The 22253-nt window shown below is 47.3% G+C and overlaps 2 protein-coding genes across 2 annotated transcripts in view; both read right to left on the bottom strand.

Moving 5' to 3' along the window:
* Positions 1 to 22253, bottom strand: part of SAR1A (secretion associated Ras related GTPase 1A) — a 537387-nt gene that overhangs the window by 426296 nt on the left and 88838 nt on the right. The window lies entirely within an intron of this gene.
* Positions 1 to 22253, bottom strand: part of PPA1 (inorganic pyrophosphatase 1) — a 478362-nt gene that overhangs the window by 376208 nt on the left and 79901 nt on the right. The gene's annotated exons all lie outside the window — the stretch shown is intronic.

The raw sequence follows: 22253 nt of genomic DNA, 5'->3' as shown, positions 1-22253 counted from the left end.
CTTTGGTCTGACCAAGAGTTGCCCAGAGCTACTCTGCAGTGTCAGGCTTGTTGTGTCTACTGAGGAAGGATGAGGTTCATACACATTTGGAAAGGAGAGCTTTATTTCTCATAAAGGGTTGCTGCCTGCTGGGTAGTCATTCTGACGGGCTGGGAAACGTAGCCTCTGGCCAGAAGCCAGAAACAGACACTTCAAAGGTGGGGAGAACAAGACAGGGATTTATGCTGAACAGGGTGTCCAGATACACATATTCAACAGGTTATAGGAGCAGCAATAAATATTCACAAAGGGGAGGCAAGGGCATTCGTAGTAAGGTAACATGCATGTAACATGTGTCCCAGGTTCACTATGGGGTGGAGACCTAACATTTAAATGTATTACAGTTAGGCCCTCTACATTAAAAAGGGAAGCAGAGGACATGAAGGCCCTCTGGGTGCAGCTTCTGTAGACTGGCCAGAACCACTCTGTGGTCAGTGGCTTTTTTTTTTTTTTTTTAATCAGGAAGGAATGCTTAGTGGTTGTGTGTCAAGCTGCAAAAGGGGAGGGGCTGTGTTAGGCAGTTGGTTGGTTCCAGTGTGAAGCAGTGGTTTCTGTTTAACCCTTACAGAAGAAAGCCTAATGGTTAGCGAGGGAGGGGGCATAATGAGGCCTGTCCAACCTCATGTTCTATCATGGCCGGGAATTCCATTTTTAAGGTTTCTTGGGGGTCCCTTAGGCCAAAAAGTGGTCCATTTGGTCAGTTGAGGGGCTTAGAATTTTATTTTATTTCTCTGGCTCTTCTTTGCCTCTCTCTTTTTGTGGGTGTTAGACCCACACTGTGGTCTGAAGGCCCTTCCTGCTGCCTTCCATTTCCTCCTTTGTTCTTCACAGGTGTTTCCCCAGATAGCTTTCTTGCACAGACCGGAACAACCCACCCTCCACCTTGTCTCAACCTCTCTGGGCACCTGCTTTGTCTCTGAAGGCCAGCACTGCTGTGACACTCCTGCTTGGTGAAAATGACCACCCTGGTTTCCAGCTTCACATGGTACAGTTCCAGCAGACTAAGAGCTGGTTCTTGCCCTGCCCTTCTATGCCATCTCAAGAGAGGGAGCAGTCCTGTCCATGATGGTGGCCATGGGTCAGGGAACTGTTGCTTAATCTTCCCTGTGGATGGAGGATGCTGTAGCCGTCTGGGTTGGTGCCTCCAAATCTGTGGATGGAAGTGCAAACCTCTGGTTATCTCCTAAATGAAGGGAAGCTTCATTTTGAAGGCTTTCCACATGTACCTTCAGTTTGTCGTTTAGAAATGCCCTGTTTCAGAGTCTCAGCTATCAGTGAGTGGCATGCTCATTCCCAGCCTTGCTAGCACTGCCTACAGTTTTATGACTCAGAATATAATCTCATATTTGTTTAATTTTATTTCTTTTTAACTAATAGTGAAGGTGGATTTTTTTTTCATGTGTATTGGCCTTTTTTTTTTTTTCTTTTATGAATTGTTTATGTCCTTTGCTGACTTTTTCGTTTAGGTGTTTGTTTGCCTGCCTGCCTTCCTTCCTTCCTTCTTTCTTTCATCTTCTTTCCCTCCCTTCCCTCCTTCCTTCCTTCCTTTCCTTTCTTTCTTTCTTTTTCTTTTTCTTTCTCTTTCTTCTTTCTCCTTTCTTGCTTGCTTTCCTTCCTCTCTCTTTCTCTTTCTTTCTTTCTTCCTCTTTCTTCTTTTTCTTTCTCCTTTCTTGCTTGCTTTCCTTCCTTTCTCTTCCTTTTCTTCCTTCCTTTCTTTCTTTCTTTCTTTCTTTCTTTCTTTCTTTCTTTCTTTCTTTCTTTCTTTCTTTCTTTCTTTCTTTCTTTCTTTCTTTCTTTCTTTCTTTCTTTCTTTCTTTCTTTCTTTCTTTCTTTCTTTCTTCTCCCTTTCTCTTTCTCCTTCTTTTCTTTTCTTTTTCTTTTTTAAATTCTGTGCTGCTTCTGGGACAGATTCTTACTTTGTCACCCAGGCTAGAGTGCAGTGGTGCAATCATAACTCACTGAACCCTCAAACTCCTAGGCTCAAGTGATCCTTCGACCTCAGCCTCCAGAGTAGCTGGAACTATAGGCACATGCCACCATGCTCAGCTAATTTTTGAATTTTTATTTTTTTAGAGATGGGGTCTCACTATGTTGGCCAAGCTTGTCTCAAACTTCTGGGCTCAAGTGATTCTCCCACCTCAGTCTCCCAAAGTGTTGGGATTAGAGGGCGAGCCACCACACTTGACCTCTTTCCTATTGATTTGTTAAGATGGTAACTTTATCATATATGTTGCATTTATTTTTTAGCTTTAAAATACCATTAGATACACATGCTCTCTCAGAGCCTATCCTCTCCATTCCTGTGTGTCTCAGTCTATGCTGGAGCTGACCTAGTTTCAGATCAGTAAACTTTGCTTATTTTATGATGTCCTTTATTAGATTACTTACTTTGTCAAGCATTATATCTGATTTCTTTTACAGTCATCATCTCGTCCAAGCCTCCAACAATACCACAAGTTGTTATTTTATAGCTAGAGGTACCCATGTCTGATGCCAAGCCCTTGCTCATTTCAGGGCTGGATATGGGAATCCTCTCTGCCATTTTCGATGACAGGTTGGGGGCAAAGAAAGGTGGATCCTGGAAGAGTGCCCAGGCTGGGGTGATTCGGGGAGGAGACTGAGGGGAAAGCATGATGACTTTGAAAGCCCTCCGTCAAATTCTTGTGGTTCTCTGACTTGATGTTATTTAAATCGCTGTGTCCTTTCAAGAGGTTCCCCTCAACAGCCACAAGAATGGGAAATGGCTTGTGTCCTCTGAGTCATATTGGTAGATTATCTACGGGCCTTTTGAGTTTCACTTTGCACCCCTTCTTGGCTATTCTTTCCTTTCCCCACATCTGCCCACCTCACCATCAACAAACCTGCACAGTGTCTTTTCCCTTCAAAAGTCATTGTCATTCTTTCTTTGAACTAATTGACGGCATCTAAGCTGAATTACACACTCATGGCCTTTCACAGTTTATGAAAGTATCCATTTCCCCATTCCCGCCTTAACATTTGAGGTCGCCAATCCTTTTAATTTTTGCCAATCTGATAAGAAAAAAGTATTTTATTTTTATCTTAACTTGACTTTTCCAGATTAGTAATGAGGTTGGAACATCCTTTCATATGTTTACTGGCCGTTTGAATTTATTCTGTTACATATATGCCCGTTTTTCTACTAGATTGTCTTTTTTAAATTACCAGGCATGAAATTTTAGTATAATTTGTTCTGTGGGTAGGTAGATAGATATACAGTCAGTTCTTTCTCCCAGTTTGTCTCAGGTCCTGTAACGTTTTTAGTGTGTTTTGTCATAGAGAAGTTGTTAAATTTACACATGGTGTATTTTGTGACTTGTGTCAGCAGGCCTTCCCTACCCAAGGTTATAGATCTCTTTCCTGTTTTCTTTGAATATTTCTACAGTGTTGTCTTTTATGTTTAATGCTTTAATTCATCTGGAATAATTTTTTGTGAATAACATGAGATAGTGAATTTTTTTTTTCCAAAATGGATATCCAGTTGGCCCACGTTTATTATTTTTTGTTATTATTATTTTAGAGATGGGATCTTGCCATGTTGCTCAGGCTGGTGTCGACCTCTTGGCCTCAAGCAATCCTCCTGCCTCAGCCTCCCAAGTAGCTGTGACCACAGGCACGTGCCACTGCACCAGGCTGGCGTACGTTATTTATGGAGTAGTCACATTTTCCTACTACTGGAAGTACGGTTTTCATCATATGTGAAATAAGCACTTATACCTGAGTCCATAGAGTAGACACAGGGTTGTTGTTGCTCCTGGCCTCCATTCATCCTTCCGATAACCATGTCTGATTTTTCCCATCCCCAGGAGAACAAGAACCAAGGCTTGAGCCAATTTGTGCATCTCATTGTCTTGGCACTGCCATTGGCCCAGGGCTGGCCATGTGCTCAGCCAGCCAATTACACCCAATCAGAGCTTATCGCTGACATATGTCTGAGTGACTGGAATAGTCTTAACTATTCTTGTGGAACTTAAAGGGAGAGGCCAGACATGGCTGCAGTTGTCATACAGCCACAAGGTGAAAACAAATATGAAAATGAAACCAACACAACAAGGTCAATGGAATTGAGCTGAGGCAACTGATGTTGCCCTTAAGCGTCCATATCCTATCATGTCTAGAGCCAGGTTACCCCTATGCCCACAAAACTTTTAACCGACAACCCAGATCCCTTTGTGAGCTGGGTTGGGTTTTCTGTCATTGCAAAGGAGACATCTTCTATATCTGTACTCTGCTCTCGCCATTGATTTTTTGGAGGTCTTTTCAAGTTCTTGCTCTTTCTTCCTCCTGTCTCCCATCCTCATTCTCTCCTTCTTTCATTCATTCTTTCTTTTTCATTCTTCTATACTTCTGGAGTGTTCTAGTGTACTTTCATTTCCAAATGGATTTTAGAACCAACATATGGACTTCTATTTAAAAATCTCATCTTGGTATTTTGATTGAAATTACATTTAATTTATTGACTAATTTAGGGAGAATGGGCACTTTTATAATATTGTGTGTTCCCATTAAAGAATAGGTTTTTTCTTATGTTTATTAAGGTTTCTTTTGTGTCTTTTAATAATAAAAGTTATTAATACTCCTCTTTTAAGTCATACCTATTTCTCATGAAATTTATTAATTGTTTATTTTTTGAAATTATGTTTTTTTCTTTTTCTTTTTTTTTTTTTTTTAACGGAGTCTGGCTCTGTCGCCCAGGCTGGAGTGTAGTGGCATGATCTTGGCTCACTGCAAGCTCCGCCTCCTGGGTTCACGCCATTCTCCTGCCTCAGCCTCCCGAGTAGCTGGGACCACAGGCGCCCGCCACCACACCTGGCTAATTTTTTTTTTTTTTGCATTTTTAGTAGAGATAGGGTTTCACCGTGTTAGCCAGGATGGTCTCGATCTCCTGACCTCGTGATCCGCCCGTCTTGGCCTCCCAAAGTGCTGGGATTACAGGCGTGAGCCACCGTGCCTGGCTGAAATTATGTTTTTTTTCTATTATAGTTTCTGATTGACTAATTAATGCTCATGTAGGAAAAAATAAATATTTCTTTTTGTTTGAATTTGGCCATATTCTTGAACTCACTTAATAACTAAGTTTTTGAAAACTTGTCTTGGGTTTTGGAGATAGGTGATGATATTATCTGCAAATAATAACTATTTAATTTATTTCTAATATTTATAATTAGTATTTCCTTTTCTTGTCTTTTGTTATAAAGGCCAGACCTTCTGTACAATATTTGGGATAGTGACCATTCTTATACTTTCTATGTCTAATGGGAATATTTCACCACTAAATGTAATTTTTGATCTAGGTTTCAAGTAGGCACATAGTCAAATTAAAGAAATTTTCTTTTATTCCTGGTTTGCAGATTTTAAAAAATTATAAATAGATTTTTAATTTTAAAAATGTTTTCTTGACATCTATTGAGGTGGTCATATATTTTCTCCTTTAATATGTTAATTTAAAAAAGTACATTAGCAGATTTTTCAATGTTGACTAAGCTTTGTATTCTTTTTTTTTTTTTTTGAGATGGAGTCTCGCTTTGTTACCCAGGCTGGAGTGCAGTGGTATGATCTCAACTCACTGCAACCTCCGCCTCCTGGGTTAAAACTATTCTCCTGCCTCAGCCTCCCTAGTAGCTGGGACTGCAGGTATCTCACACCTGGTTAATTTTTGTATTTTTAGTAGAAACAGGGTTTCACCGTATTAGCCAGGCTGGTCTCGAACTCCTGACCTCAGGTGATCTGCCCGCCTCAGCCTCCCAAAGTGTTGGGATTATAGGTGTGAGCCACCGCACCCGGCCTACATTCTTAAATGCTGAGACCCTAACCCAGCGGCGCTAGAGGAATTAAAGACACACACACAGAAATATAGAATTGTGAAGTGGGGAATCAGGGGTATCACAGCCTTCAGAGCTGAGAGCCCTGAACAGAGATTTACCCACATATTTATCAACAGCAAACCAGTCATTAGCATTGTATCTATAGATGTTAAATTAACTAAAAGTATCCCTTATGGCAATCGAAGGGATGGGCCAAATTAAAGGAATAGGTTGGACTTAGTTGACTGCAGCAGGAACATGCCCTTAAGACACAGATCACTCATGCTAATTGTTTGCGGCTTAAGAATGCCTTTAAGCGGTTTCCCGCCCTGGGCAGGCCAGGTGTTCCTTGCCCTCATTCCCGTAAACCCACAACCTTCCAGCGTGGGCATTAGGGCCATTATGAACATGTTACAGTGCTGCAGAGATTTTGTTTATGGCCAGTCTTGGGGCCAGTTTCTGGCCAGATTTTGGGGGGCTTGCTCCCAACACTTAAATGTTTATTACTTGGTCATGGTGTTTTCTTCTATCATATTGCTGAAACTGAATTTCTAATATTTGATTTAGGATATTTGCGACTATGTTTATGAGTGTTTTTTTCACCATGTTATCCTTTTGAACTTTGTTGTCAGGGTTATGATAGCTTTATACATGTGTTAGGTGGTTTTGTCTTTTTCGACATTTTGGAATTGTTCACATAACTTGTGGATCATCTGTTGCTTGAAGTTTTCATAGAACTCAATATTGGACTGGTCTTTTTTTAGGTACGAATTTTTCATAAACTTTTTTTCCTCTATGTTTATTAGTCTTTTCGGGCTTCTTACTTTCCCTTGGGTCAGTTTTGGTAAAAAAAAAAAAAAAAAAAAAAAAAAAGGCAACATTTTCTTAGAGTAACACATAGACAGCAATCTTTTTCAAGATGTTCAAGCCAGGCATGGTGGCTCACACCTGTAATCCTAGCATTTTGGGAGGCTGAGGGAGGAGGATCACTTGAGGTCAGGAGTTAAAAATCAGCCTGGCCAACATGGTGAAACCCCATCTCTACTAAAAATATAAAAATTGGCCAGTCATGGTGGTGCACACCTGTAGTTCCAGCTACTCAGGAGGCTGAGGCAGAATCGCTTGAACTCAGGAGGCAGAGGTTGCAGTGAGCCGAGGTCGCGCTACTGCACTCCAGCTTGGGTGATGGAGCGAGACTCCGTGTCAAAAAAAAGATTTTTGGCTTGGTGTGGTGGCTCATGCCTGTAATCCCAGCACTTTGGGATGCCAAGGTGAGAGGAGTGCTTGAGACCACGAGCTTGAGACCAGCCTGAGCAACATAGCTAACACTCCCCTTCTACACCTCACCCCCCAGAGTGGTAGCACTCACCTGTAGTCTTAGCTACTCAAGGTGCTGAGGTGGGAGGATCACTTGAGCCCAGGAGTTCAAGACTACAGTGAGCTAGGATTGCACCACTGCACTCCAACCTGAGTAACAGAGTGAGACCCTGTCTCCAGAAAAAAAAACAAAATGCCCCCTCTGCATCTGTATTTTTGTCCCCATTCTCCATTTCAATGTTTATGAATTTTTACATATTTTTTTCCTTGGTCACCTTTGCCTATTTTACTGTCTGTTTATTATTATTATTTTAATTTTTAGATGAAGTGGCTTTAAGACACTACACTGTCCTTATTTTGCTCACTTTGTCCATGACTGGCGACACATCACTGTGCCCAGCATTTGGAAGCCTTGCTTGACACTGAGAACTAGCTGCTGAGGCTTCTGTCCTGGCAGCTCTGGTGAGTTCTCCCCAAAAAGACATGTCCTGGGGCTGCCTGGGCGTGGGTTCTGTTGGATCCCATTGAGGTGGCATTTCCATTGAGGTGGCTGCCTATGGCTGTTTTCTGGGCTTGAAAGACGGGAATGGGCCAGGCGCGGTGGCTCAAGCCTGTAATCCCAGCACTTTGGGAGGCCGAGACGGGCGAATCACGAGGTCAGGAGATCGAGACCATCCTGGTTAACACGGTGAAACCTCGTCTCTACTAAAAATACAAAAAAAAACTAGCCGGGCGAGGTGGCGGGTGCCTGTAGTCCCAGCTACTCGGGAGACTGAGGCAGGAGAATGGCGTAAACCTGGGAGGCGGAGCTTGCAGTGAGCTGAGATCCGGCCACTGTACTCCAACCTGGGCGGCAGAGCGAGACTCCGTCTCAAAAAAAAAAAAAAAAAAAAAAAAGAAAGACGGGAATGAACTTGGATGTGTTTGTACTTCCCATGGGAAGGTTATGTTATTGCTCCTTTGGCTAAATTTATAAAAGGATTTTGAGAAAGAATTCAAAGCACACAGGCTCTGAGTGGCCAAAGCATCCTGCTGCTTCCAACCCCTTGGGAGGGAAGCCCTGGGTGTTGGGGATTAGGGGAGGCGTGGAAGCCCTGGGTAGGTGGGCACATCTAAGTCCTAGGTGCTGGAGGGGTCCATGGAAATCCTGTGGGGGGAGGGTGCTGTGGAGTTCCTGGGGGGAAGGCTGTGGCCATGCGAGATGACACTACCCCCTTGGGGTTGCCTAGGACCCTCCCTCCCTTCCTGCCTGCCTTGAGTACCAGGCCATTGCAGTGGGACCAGGCCCTTGGACTGCCCTCTGCCCCTACCCCCTTCCCGGGTGGCTGATGTTCTCCCACTGTCTCTTTGGCTGAGGACAGGCAAGGTCATAGCTTCACAAAGAGATTTTCCAGGGAAGATTTTTGGCAAGGGAAAGTTGGCCCCTGCCGGAGCAGGTCTCTTGGCGGGAGGTGAGAACAGCCGCAACCACAGAAGCCATTTGCAGACGGACGGGTGTGTCTCTGCGTCCCCATGGCACTGCACGCAGGACAGTCCGTGAGTGTTTCCTGAGTGAATCGCTCCACTCTCCTGGCCTCAATCCCTTCATCTCTAAAATAGAATTGATAATGCTTTCCCCCCAGACACCCCTCAGCACAGGCAGGATTTCCCAGCCGTCAGAGGAGCTGGGGCAGGACAGACGTCAACCCAGAAGCAGAGGCCTTTCCAGTGTGGCTCTGAGAAAGCCTGGAGCTGCTTTTACATTAGGGCCTCCCACATGCGAGCACATGTGTGATCTCAAAGCCTGCTTTCACTGGTAACGTGCACAGGCTGCACACGAGGAGCTGGGGACTCGGAGGGGAAGCCACTTGCTGAAGGACACTCAGCATAAGGGGCTCAGCCCACCCCACACTTCTGGTCTGGGAAGGCTTTGGGAACGCTGTCTACTCCAGAGGGTATCAGGAAGGACCCTTATGCCCAGTTCTGTTGAACAAAGACAACCAATGAACAAATGCTTTTAGGAAATAGCTGGGAGACACAATTATGGGAGAAAGTCTCAATCATGAAGCCTTTTCTAGAAAGTCCTAGTATTGTTAGAGGAACCCCTGCTTATTAGGCCTCTGGTTTAATAAAACATGACAAGAGTGACTCCATCTTAAAGTGAATAGCTGGGCACTCACAAGGCACCTATGAGGTTAATGCTTATGGTTTGGAAATAGCCATATTCTAAGCTGACCACCAATTATAACTCCAAAATATTTATGGCCATACAGGACATCTCCCACCAAGCCGGCAGAATGTCCAAATGTTCTAAAAATACAGCCCTCTTGACACTTTTTTTTTTTTTTTTGAGACAGTCTCACTCTGTTGCCCAGGCTGGAGTGCAGTTTGGAGTGTAGTGGCACCATCATGGCTCACAGCAACTTTGACTTCCTGAGGCTCTGGTGATCCTTCGACTTCAGCCTCCCAAGTAGCTGCGACTACAGCCGCTCACCACCAAGCCGGGATAACTTTTTGTATTTTTTGTAGAAACAGATCTTTACCATGTTGCCCAGGCTGGTCTTGAACTCCTGGGCTCAAGGAATCTGCCTACCTTGGCTATCCAAAGCAGGTGTGAGCCACTGTGCCCGGCCTGTTTCTTATAAGTGGAAACACTAACGAAGGAGGGTGCGTTCCTCCTCCTGCTTTCTGAGGATGCCCTACTCTGTAACGAAGGAGTTTCCAATGCATTTATTTCTTTCGGTGTGCTCTGTGACTTGTTCCCAGTTCTTTCCTGCACAAGACCCAGGAACTGTCCCTGGGGGTCTGGATCCGTACCCCTCTTTTTCTGGCAACAGTATTATTTTCAAATACACTACAGATAATGAGCAAGAATGAGCTACTGCATCACCCCGCGGGGGTCTTTGCAGCACCAGCTTCCAGGAGCATGTCAGAGTCACGAGGGATTACTTACTCAGGATTTGTAAACTAATCTGCATGGTTTGCTTAATAAGCAAAACTGCACGGTCTAAATGGTTTCCAAAAAAACTTGAAAGCAATTTGGGTTCTTCAGAAAGTTACATAATTCCTTGCCATCTCATTTGCCATGTCGTGGGGTCCGAAAACCTTGTTTTAGTTTTGTTTTTAAAATCATAAACGGATGTTCATGTCTAGACTGCAGGCTCCGGCTTAGACCTGGGCTCTTCACGTTTCCCGTGCCCAGCTTGCTCTGTTAGCGGTGGGGAGGGGCTTCTGGCAGACTGGAGACCTGGCCCCTCCCTCGGCCCTCAGCTTCGTGAGAGAGGGAGGGTGTGAGTGCCAGGGACTGGGGCCTTCTGGCCCATCTAGCTCTCCTCCTGTTCTGCCTGTGAGGTCCTCACTGCCAGCTGAGAGGGTTGGAGTGACAGAGAGGGGGTCCGGCGTGCCTGGCATGGTGCCTGACATGGGGGTACTCGGGCACACTCCTTACTTTTCCCTCAAGCTCCCTGGAATTCCCATTTCCAGTCTTGCCCACCTTCTTCTGGTCCCAAGAGAGGGCATGGGAGCTGGGGTCTGCTCAGTGAGTGCCCCTAGCTCTGGCCCCCAGAGAGCTGGCACTGTATGCCACCTGTGGGCGTCACTTCCAAATGCCCAGGAGAGTAGGGAGCAACAGCCAGAGAAGCTAAGATTAACCGGTGTGGAGGGAGGGCCCTGAGGAGTCCCCTCTGCCCTGGCCAGGAGGAGAAGGGTGACTTAGGGCACCCGGGCACCGCCTCAGGCCCTGCAGCAGCTGAGGGGAGGAGATACCCAGTGCCGTTGGCTGCAGATGCTGCTTGTCCAAATCCTACCCTTTGCAGTAATTAAGTGAGCGGGGGACTTTGGGCAAGCTATCAGACCTCTCTGAGCCTCAGCTTCCTCATGTATAAGAGGCCCTTAGGAAAATAAAGTGAGGTCAAGCATTTATGCAGGGCCTGTTCCACAGTAGGCACTTAGGCAGTGGTAAGTAAAGGTAACACACGAAAACCCCTGAAAGTGCTTGGCATTTGTGATGAGTTTGTGCCTCTTAGGCATGTGTGCCAGGGGCAGGGAACCTCGGCTGGCTCTGGGCCAAGTCCCTGCCTCCAAAAATACTGCCTCCCTCAACTATGAGTCTCCAACCATTTCCAGGTAAAAAGGAGAAGAGCTGGCCTTTCTGGGTGGGAGAGAAGAAGTGAGAAGGGGGCTGCTCCTCTCTGCAAGGGAGCCCTGAAGATGAGGAGGTGGAAGGGGAGGGGACATGAACCCAGGCCACCTCTTCTTAGCTTCTTCTCAGGAGCAGGGCTTGGAGTTCCTCTTTCTCCCCCACTCTCTCTCTCTCTCTTGTTCTCCTTCCCCCTACTCCTCCAACAATCTGTTCTCAGTTCTCAGTCATTTTAATTCACTTTGGTCCCACAAACGTTTTCTTGTTTGTGAATTTCCCTTTCAGACCAGGCTTTGTGGGGATGAACAAGCCATGGGCCCTACCCTCCATGAGCTCCCAGTCCTGTGAGGGGGTGAGGTGAAGTGGGAACATGTCAGCATTCATTCATTCATTCATCAGTGTGCTGTGCCAGGCCTGTGCAGGGGTTATGGAGACAGAGAGGCATCAACAGAAGGAGGTGGTACCAGGGAGAGAAGCCTGGGACCCAGTGTAGGTGCCCACCCATGCAGCTTCCCGTTCTCCCCTCCTGGCCAGGGCCTCTACTCCAGAGGACAGCTTAAGCGAAGGCAGTGTAGGGGGGCGGTGGCTGCAAAGGCCTTCCTGAGTAGGGGGTGGACTCCCTGATGGTGGGGAGCTGAGCAGGACCCCTGGTCAGGTCCTGATCTCATGGGTGTGTGAGAGGAAATTAATTATTGGGACCCCAAAATCACTAAGCCAAAGGGAAAAGCCAGCTGGGAATTGCTTAGGGCAAACCTGCCTCCTATTCTATTCAAAGTGATCCCTCTGCTCACTGAGATGAATGAGTATCTGATTGCCCCCTTTGGAAAGGCTAATCAGAAACTCAGAATAATGCAGCTGTTTGTGTCTTATCTCCTTATGACTGGGAAGTCCCCTCCTCACTGCCAGTCGTCCTGCCTTTCAGAAGCGAACCAATGTTCATCTTACTTATGTTTTTTTGTTTTGTTTTGTTTTTTTTTTTTTGAGACGGAGTCTCGCTCTGTCGCCCAGGCTGGAGTGCAGTGGCGCGATCTCAGCTTACTGCAAGCTCCGCCTCCCGGGTTTACGCCATTCTCCCGCCTCAGCCTGCCGAGTAGCTGGGACTACAGGCGCCCACCACCTCGCCCGGCTAGTTTTTTGTATTTTTTAGTAGAGACGGGGTTTCACCGTGTTAGCCAGGATGGTCTCGATCTCCTGACCTCGTGATCCGCCCGTCTCGGCCTCCCAAAGTGCTGGGATTACAGGCTTGAGCCACCGCGCCCGGCCATCTTACTTATGTTGATTGATGTCTCGTGTCTCCCTAAAATGTATAAAACCAAGCTGTGCCCCGACCACCTTGGGCACATGTTCCCAGGACCTCTGAGGCTGTGTCACACACGCACGCCCTTAACTTTGGCAAAATAATGACATTTACTGAGACCTGTCTCAGATATTTGGGGTTCACAGGTGGTAAGGTGGGCTCAGGAAGGCCAAGGCAGAGGCTGGCTAAGAAGCTAGAAGCAGGCTGTGGAAAACAGTTTGGTGGTTTCTCACAAAGTTAAACATAGAACTACCATATGACCCAACAATTCCACTCCTTGGTATATATTTAAAAGAGTTGAAAGCAGGGACTCAAATAGATACTTGCACGTCAATGTTCACGGCAGTGTTATTCACAATAGCCAAAGGTGGAAACAAGCCGAGTGTCTGTCCATTGATAGACGAGTGGAGAAACAAACTGCGTTCTAGACATACAATGGAATACATTCAGCCACAAAAGGAATAACATTTTTTATCTTTATTGTTATTTTTTAAGAAAGAGTCTCACTCTGTTGCCTAGGCTGAAGTGCAATGGTGCAAGTTCAGCTCACTGCAACCTCTGCCTCTCAGGTTCGAGCAGTTCTCCCACCTCAGCCTCCTGAGTAGCTGGGATTACAGGCACCCACCACCGCACCTGGCTAATTTTTATATTCTTGTTAGAGACAAGGTTTCGCCATGTTGGCCAGGCTGGTCTCGAACTCCTGACTTCAGGTAATCTACCCATCTTAGCTTCCCAAAGTGCTGGGGTTACAGGTGTGAGCCACCGTGCCCAGCAGGAATAAAATTTTGATACATGCTACAACACGGATGAAGCTTGAAAATTGTGCTAACTGAAATTAGCAGAAACAAGAGAAATATTGCATGATTCCACTTATATGACGTACCTAGAATAGGGTGAATTCATACAGACAGAAAAAAGAAAAGAGGTTACCAGAGGCTAAGGGAAAGTCATTTTTTTTTTTTTTTTTTGAGACGGAGTCTCACGCTGTTGCCCAGGCTGGAGTGCAGTGGCGTGATCTCGGCTCACTGCAAGCTCCGCCTCCCAGGTTCCCGCCATTCTCCTGCCTCAGCCTCCTGAGTAGCTGGGACTACAGGCGCCCGCCACCGCGCCCGGCTGATTTTTTGTATTTTTAGTAGAGACGGGGTTTCACTGTGGTCTCGATCTCCTGACCTTGTGATCCGCCCGCCTCGGCCTCCCAAAGTGCTGGGATTACAGGCTTGAGCCACCGCGCCCGGCCTGGGAAAGTCATTTTTTAATGGCTGCAGAGTTTTTGTTGAGGATCCTGAAAAATTTTAGGTGTAGATAGTGGTGAATGCATTTAATATGACTGAACTGTACACTTATGAATGGTTAAAATGGTTAAAATGAAAAATACTGTGTTGTGTATATCTTATCAAATTTTTAAAAAAGCAAGTGTCAGGGTAGCATGGGGAGATGGCCCCCCAAGGACATTCCCCTAAAGTGAGTCCTTTCCAGCCACTGTGTTGAAGATGGCTGTGAGGACCAGGAAGGGATGGCGTTAGGGGAGGCTGCGAGAACACTGTGGGCACTCAGGCGTCCTGCAGTGCAGCTGCTGGAGAAAGTTCCGGGCAAATGTGAGGGGAAAAGCCAGAGCTTTCTGGGCGACTTCATTTCTAAAATGGGGATAAGTATTAGGTTGGTGCAAAAGTAATTGTGGTTTTTGCCATTAAAAGTAAAGTAATTGTGGTTTTTGGCATTAAAAGTAATGCCATTTAAAAGTAATGGCAAAAACCGCAATTACTTCTTTTGCACCAACCTTATTTGCCTTACGGCGTTGTTGGGAAGACTAAAGGAGCTAATATGTATTACATATACATGTTGCATTTACATGTCATGTAAAACAACATGTGTTGCATGTATGGTTCTTAAAACACCATAGTAAGTGCTCAAGAAATATTTTTTAGTATTTTACTTCTGGTGTTTGTGAGAGAAAAATAATGGAAGTGAAGGGCAGGGAAAGGGAGTGAGGTCTCTCCATTTCTCCAACTTGGAAAAATGCTTTACGAAATGAAATCACATGAAGTCCTAGAACCCACATTACCATGGTGGAGGACAGGCGTGTGCAGTAGCTATGTCCCCTCATAATTACTGCCTTCTGCCACTGGCAGAGCCTTGTGTGAAGGTCCTGGTGCCTGATGGTGCTGATTCCTGTGAATAAATGTAACTGTGAAAATGAACCTCAAATGCCCTGTGGGTTCATTTTGCTGGCTGCCCAGATAGAGCTGATTTTCAAGACAGGGGAATTGCAATGAAGAGTTTAATTCACACAGAGCCAGCTGAATGGGTGACTGAAGGTGTATTACTCAAATCAGTACTCCCTGAAAATTCAGAGGCTGGGGTTTTTCAAGAATAGTTTGGCAGCAAGGGAATGGGTGCTGCTGATTGGCTGGGGATGCAATTGTAGAGGTGTGGAAAATGGTCTCAGTGCTTGTTGAGTCTGCCTCTGGAGTGGGGGAACCACAGGAGCAGTTGAGCCAAGAGTCATGGGTCCAGGCGGGGCCATCTGGTTGTCAGAAACGCAAGTCTAAAAGAACATCTCCAAAGGCCAGTCTTAGGTGTTCTTCAGTAGTGAGGTTATGTGCAGGAGTAATTGCGGAAGTTGCAAATCTTGTGCCCTTTGGAATAATGGGGGTTAATCGTTTATGCCTACATCTTAGCAGAATTCAGGCTCCTCCTATCCTCCTAACCTGATGGTTTTTCGTTAGTTTTACAATGCCGTTGAGTTTTGGGGAAGGGCTAGTATCAGTTAGACTGTAAACTAAATTTCTCCCAAAGTTAGCTTGGCCCAAGCCCAGGAATGACCAATGGCACTTTGGAGGTTAAAGGCAAGATGGGAGCTAGTCAGATCAGATCTCTTTCACTGTTACAATTTTCTCACTGTTACAATTTTCTCACTGTTACAATTTTCTCACTGTTATAATTTTTGCAAAGGCAGTTTCATAAAGCGGAGAGAGAGACAAGTATGTTTTCTTCAGGGTCAGCCTCCTCTTGTGATGGTTGAGTCTCACAAGGAGTTTGGGTTTCCCAGGGAAAAATCCAGTGTCCTGCCTGCCAGCAAGCTGACGTCACTGCTCTTTTAAGAGGAAACTGGGAACCAGCTGTTGTGGAGATTAACTATGAGTGCAGATGCACAGTTGGAGCCCATAATAAACAAAATATTCTGATTCTGCCTCACCAAACAACAGCAGCTGCTCTGGTTCTGCTTGAGTATCTGGGCCTTTGGGAAGAGAAAGTTAATAGGATCAGGGCTTCTTCCAGCATGAGAAAGATGGTGTTGTTCATGGGATGTACCCATTGTGCAGACTGGCAAGGGCAGGGCTGCTGGGCCCACCTGTTACCGGACGGGGGTCCCGTTCCAGACCCCAAGAGAGTGTTCTTGGATCTCGTGCAAGAAAGAATTTGAGGTGAGTCTATAAAGTGAAAGCAAGCTTATCAGAGAAGTATAGAAACAAAAGAATGGCTACTCCATAGGCAGAGCAGTCCCGAGGGCTGCTTGTTGGCTATTTTTATGGTTATTTCTTGATTAAGTGCTGAATAAGGGTGGATTATTCATGAGTTTTCTGGGAAAGAGGCAGGCAAATCCTGTATCTGAAGGTTCTTCCCTCTTTTAGACCATATAGAGTAACTTCCTGACGTTGCCATGACATTTGTCAACTGTCATGGCGCTGGTGGGAGTGTCTTTTAGCATGCTAATGCATTATAATTAGCATATAATGAGCAGTGAGGAAGACTAGAGGTCACTTTCATTACCATCTTGGTTTTGAGGGGTTTTGGCCAGCTTCTTTACCATAGACCTTGTCCTATCAGCAAGGTCTTTGTGACCTGTTTCTTGTGCTGACCTCCTATCTCATCCTGTGACTTAGAATGCCTAGCCTCCTAGGAATGCAGCCCAGTAGATCTCAACCTCATTTTACCCAGCCACTATTCAAGATGGAGTCGCTCTGGTTCAAACACCTCTGACACACCAGGCCATGCCATTGAGTGTCAGGGACTAGACAGCTTGTGGGATCAGGGCTGAGACTCTCCAAGCTGAAAGCTGCAAAGAAATCACAGTTCCAGCCCCCTCATTTGCAGCTGGGAACTCAAGTCTGGAGGGAGAGTTTTATGTGCTTGCAATGTACAAGAGCACTGATTGCGGTTGGGAATCTGTCTTGGACCAAAGTCGGAATTCATACTATTGGACTGGTTTCTATGACTGGGTCTTCAGTGAGTGTGTGGCTGGGGTCTTTTCATTTGTGGCTTAGGTTGGATGTCAGTCCTTGGCTGCTCTCCAGGATCCTGTCTGTGACTGAGACTCTCTGTGCATCACTAACTCTAACCACCCCCTGAAAATCTCACCTGTGACCTTGGTCTCAACTGCACCAGTCACATCCTCCTGTCCTCAACGGTAAAAACCTGGCAGATGCTCAGCCTGCCCCTGCCCTAGGAGTGCTGTGGTCAGCTGAGCTGTGGAAGTCGAGACTGGAAAGGACCTCATCAGCCAGTGTAGGCAAAAAGAGGGGAGGAGATCCTGTGAGCAGACTAAGGTGGTAGACCTTGTCCCTCTGTGGCCAGAACCTGCCCAGGCCAAGTGGGCACCAGCTTTGCCCAGAGAAACAGCTGCCCTAGCTGCAATTGACCCCAGTTGGTGATGAGGTCTATTGAGGAAAAAAGAATCAAGAGCAAACAACCAAGAACATCCATCCCTCCCAGGACGGGGGTCTCACTTCTGTTGTCAGCTACAGGGAAGAGGGGCGGCTGGCTCAGCCCCAGCTCCACCTTCTCCTGGGCAGTGTCTGGCCCTTCCATGACTCCTTCGTGGAAGGAGAGTGAGGGGAAGCTGCTGCATGGACTGGAATCAGCCCAGTGGTCCTTCTGCCTAACCACATTGAAAACAGGGCCAGAGATTTATGTATGTATGTATGTATTTTTAGAGACTGGGTCTCACTCTGTTGCTTAGGCTGGAGTGAGTGCAGTGGCACAATCATAGCTCACTGCAGCCTTGACCTCCTGGGCTCAAGTGATCCTCCTGCCTTAGCCTCCCAAATAGCTAGGACTAACACGTTTGGCTAAAACCAGAGTTTTACGTATATAGAATCCTTGAGCCACAACCAGGAGTGGATGTTAGGCTTCTGTGGCAGGTAGCCTACTGTGTAGGCTTCTATGTAGGAGGTTCGCTTCTGTGTAATATGAGAGCTCACGGTTAGAACCTTCTAAATGTGGGACAGTTACCTTAGGAGGTAATGAACTCTCTGTCTCTGGGGGAGTTCAAGCAGAGGCTGGAAAATTCCTTGGTGGGGTTCATTCATCCACTCATTCATCTTCCATCTACTCATCCATCCAATATTTTTTATTTATCAAATTTATGCCAGGTGCTGGACTAGTTGATTCAACCATGAGTAAGATAGAAATGGCTTGTGGCTTCACAGTGCTATGATGGGGAAACGCTGGGGACTACAGAAGAAGGGTGGAGGACGGCATGATCTAGACCTGGCAGTCAGGGAAGGCTTCCTGGAGTAAGTGATCTTTGAAGCTGAAGGCTGAAGGTTGAGGAGGACTTAGCTACAAGGAGTCAATAGAGTGTGAGCCAGTCAATGACACCGTCAGATGTGTGTCTTAGCTGGTTTCCTCAGAGGCAGACCCTGAGGCACAGATCCACAAGTATATAGTTTCCCCTGCGGGGGTGACTCCAGAAAATACCAGTGAGGGGGTACGGTAGTGAGACAGGAAAGGGAGGCAGCCAAGAAGGTGTATGTGGTCAAGCAAGTCACTTCTGTGTGCAAATGGAGCTTCCACCTGCTGTAGAACTCTGGGAGCCAGTGTGGCATATGTCCTACAGTTATTCCCTGGATGGAGTGAGCTGGGGCACTTTTACACCAACTTTCCTCAGCCACTGGTTGCGGGTTTTTCTGGACTGAGCGGGACATGGACACTATTCTCAAATACTTCTGGCCTCTTGATGGGGCAGGCAGGGTGGGCTCCAGCACAGGCCTTAGATAGAGGTGCAGGGGCTGGTGGTTGTGGTGGGGTCCGAGGGGATCTGTGCAGGGTACTGGCATCACCGTGGCTGCAGGGTGAGTGAGGGGCATGCACGAGCCCTGAGATCAGTGAGGAGGCCAAAAGCGGAGAGGGCCAAGCAAGTGATGCTGGGGGCCTAGGCTGGAGAGGCTGTGGTTATGAGGAAGCGGCAGATGTCAGGATGTGGAGTGGTGTGGAGGAATGGAGATGCTGGTGAGCAAGAGGAACCACAGCCTCCCAAGACTGCAGCAGCCCCCTCACCACAAGGAACTCCCTCACTCCCTCACCCCTACACCACCTCCCCTCCAGCAGGCACCTCCTCTGTCTAAACACATCAGAGATGCCAGGCTCACTGTGCCGGCTTGTCAGGACCACAAAGTGTGTATGGAGGGAGATGATGGTGCTGCAGCAACTGCTTAAAAAACAAAAGCTGGGGCTGGGTGCGGTGGCTCGCGCCTGTAATCCCAGCACTTTGGGAGGCCAAGGTGGGAGGATCACTTGAGGCCAGGAGTTTGAGACCAACCTGGGCAACATGGAGAGATCCTGACTCTGCAAAACATTAAAAAATTAGTCAGTCATGGTGCATGCCAGCTACTCAGGAGGCTGAGGTGGGAGGATCACTTGAGCCCGGGAGTCAAGGCTGCACTGAGCTATGATCGTGCCACTGTACTCCAGCCTGGGCGATAGAGCAAGACCTCATCTCTAAAAACACAAAAAACAAAAAACAAAAAACCTGGGTTGTTGTCAATGCCAGCCCCAAGTCTTGGAAGAGACCCCTTGGACTGTGTGTGCATATGAAAATGAATGTCATCCTGACTACCTGTGGCTTCCAGTGTGCCCACGTCTGTCTTCCTGTGGGATGCAGCCCTCAAGGGGACAGGTGCTCGGCATGACTTTCTGTCCTTGGGGGCCCCGGGACCTGGATCATAGAAGAGGCATCCAGTAACAATCTGTCAGATGATGGAGAACGTGAATGGAGCCCTGCTTCTGTGCTTCCTGCCAATGGGAGGGAGGAGATGGGGAACAATTGTGTGGTGGTTCCAAGGGCAGGACCCCACTAGCGTTGGGGAAGGGGATGGTGTTGTCAACCAGGGCTTTTAACTGCAGGCAAAAGAAGCCAAGTCTGGATGAGATAAGTAGAAAAAGAATGTGTTAACTGGGCATCTCACAGAGTCACCTGGATGGCTGGGCAGCCTGAGCATCCAGGAACAGTGCCCCTAAATCCTGCCTCGGACTGGCCCAGTGGGGACACTGTTGCAGAGCCCTAGCTACCTCTGGTTGTTCCTCTGACCCCATAATCCCTAGACACTCTCACCAGCAGCCCCAGGAACTCCTTCTTCCTGCAATGACAGCTCCAGATTCCATGGGGAGCAAGGTCGGCACCTGCATCCCCTGGGCAGTATCATCCCAGTGCAGGTTCCTACATTTGGACTCAAATTACAATAATTGGTGGAAGGTTTATTCAGACTTAAGCTGTAGGGAGTGGAAGAAATAGTGCAGTGTCTTAGGATGAGCAGCAGCAAAGTTTTCCAGCCCTAGATCTGAAGGGACAAGGGGCAGGGGCAGTTACTAGAACCGGGAAAGAAAGAGAGGTGCAGGCCGGGTGTGGTAGCTCACACCTGTAATCCCACCACGTTGGGAGGCCGAGGTGGGAGGATTGCTTGAACTCAGGAGTTCAGCAACATGGAGAAACCCCGCCTCCACCAAAAGTACAAAAATTAGCCAGGCATGGTGGCATGCGCCGTAGTCCCAGCTACTCAGGAGGCTGAGGTGGGAGGATCACCTGAGCCTGGGAGGTCAAGGCTGCACTGAGCCATGATTATGCTAGTGCACCTCCAGCCAGGGTGACTGGTGGTGTCGTGGCAGAGGAAAAGATGGGACCAAACAAGCTGCATTCGGAAAAATATAAAAATAAAAAGAGAGAGTGAGATGTGCAGAGGCCCCTGGAGAGGTGCAGTGACACGAGGGACAGAGCCAGCGCAAGCCCACCTCACTAGCGACATGGAGGGGAGCAAAGGCCCTACTATTTGTACTCCACCTCCCTAATCTGCTCACTGACAAGGCTCAGACAGGTCAGTCCCCTGGGTCGGAGCAGGGTGAGCAGGTGGGGACAAGACCTGAAGGGCAAACGGAAGGTGGCTAGCACAGCGGAGACCTCCCCAAACAAACAGGGGGGCCTCAGGTGTGCCAAAGCATCCCAACGTCCAGGCGGGGTGGAAATGAAAATGTCATGCTTCGTCTTGAGTTAGGGTTGGTTCTTTCTGGCACTAACTTCTTCTGTGACTATAGTTAAATCCCTTCCTCCTGCTAGGTCTCAGTTTCCCTGTGTATGAAACCAGATGAACTTCCAGCACCCTCCTGTAGCACCAGGAAGGCTCAAGACAGTCCTGAGAAGGGAGTAAAACAGACTGTCCTTTTGGAGAAACTGGGGCCCAGGAGGCAGAGAGACTTGTGGGGGTCACTGCCACATAGATATTGAGCAAGACTTCCATTTCTTGTCAGGGCTGTCCCCTGAGCCAGGCCCGCCCTGGCCTTGTGACCCTGCTTTCCCCGGGGGGCACTGCCCACCCCCATGTTTGTTTCTAGTGAGGGCAGCAGCCACCGTGAAGTGTCGAGGTCTCTCTCACGCTCTCGTTTGAGTGTGTGTCTGTGAATGGGACATGTGGTAACAGTAGTTTCACCCAGGCTTTTGGTCCTTGGTCACCCCTCCTGCCCCACCTGGGGATTTAGGGTTAGTGTAATGTCACTGCTTGGCATTTGGGCCTGTGGGTCCCATACAAACTTCAAAGAACTTAGTTTATAGGGAGTTTCAAAGAGAGTCGGAAGGGCTGTGCCCGCTGGACCCTCTGACAATGACCCTGCACAGCCTGCACAGCCTGCACAGCCGTGTCCAGGAAGCCGCCTGGAATCTTGCCACCCACTCCATGGGACTGTGTGCTGAGGCCTGTGTCCCAGGCACGTGAAACAAAGACCATTTCATCTTATGTTGGAACCCGAGACTCTGGGTTTTTCTGCATCCAAGGCCTAGGAGGCCCACAGAGCCACCTTGTTAGAACCAATGCTCCTTTCCTTGAAATCGTGAGACAGGGGAGAGCTTTTCAGCTTTGTGCAAAATGGTTCTGTTGAAAGTAAAACTTTCAAAACAGATAGCCGTGGATCAATTATGGCCCACATGCATGTTCTCTTTGGCTTGCACCGTGTTTGCCCACAAAGGTTTATTTTCACAAAGTGAAATTAACTGCCACAGTTAGAAGTCAAATTGTGGTTTGACTTTTAAAAAGTAGAAGACCTGGCAGTATGGGGCTCACGTTCCTGCATGAAATGTTTGGCTGGAGCAGCACTGCAGCCCCTCCCCCCGCACATAAGATGCGCACTCTTCAGTTCACCACAGTCCTCACCATGCCCTATTGTCTTCCAGCTGGGAGCTGAATGCCTGTTGCCATTTATCACCATGTTTATGCTGCTGCTTTCTTGAGTCAGAGAATTATGAGGAAGGTAAACTATTTTGGGTCCCCACGTTTCTGACAGAAGTGGGAAAGCAGTTTATATACGTTACCTGCCCGCCTGTTTTCACTGGGTTGCTAATGTAGAAGTTTATCTCTGGAGTTTGTTTGGTCCCATCTTTTCCTCTGCTGCAACACTG

This window comes from Macaca thibetana, chromosome 9 (genome assembly GCF_024542745.1).
Source record: "Macaca thibetana thibetana isolate TM-01 chromosome 9, ASM2454274v1, whole genome shotgun sequence".
NCBI classification, from domain to species: Eukaryota; Metazoa; Chordata; class Mammalia; order Primates; family Cercopithecidae; genus Macaca; species Macaca thibetana.
This window is presented reverse-complemented; position numbering and strand designations above follow the sequence as displayed.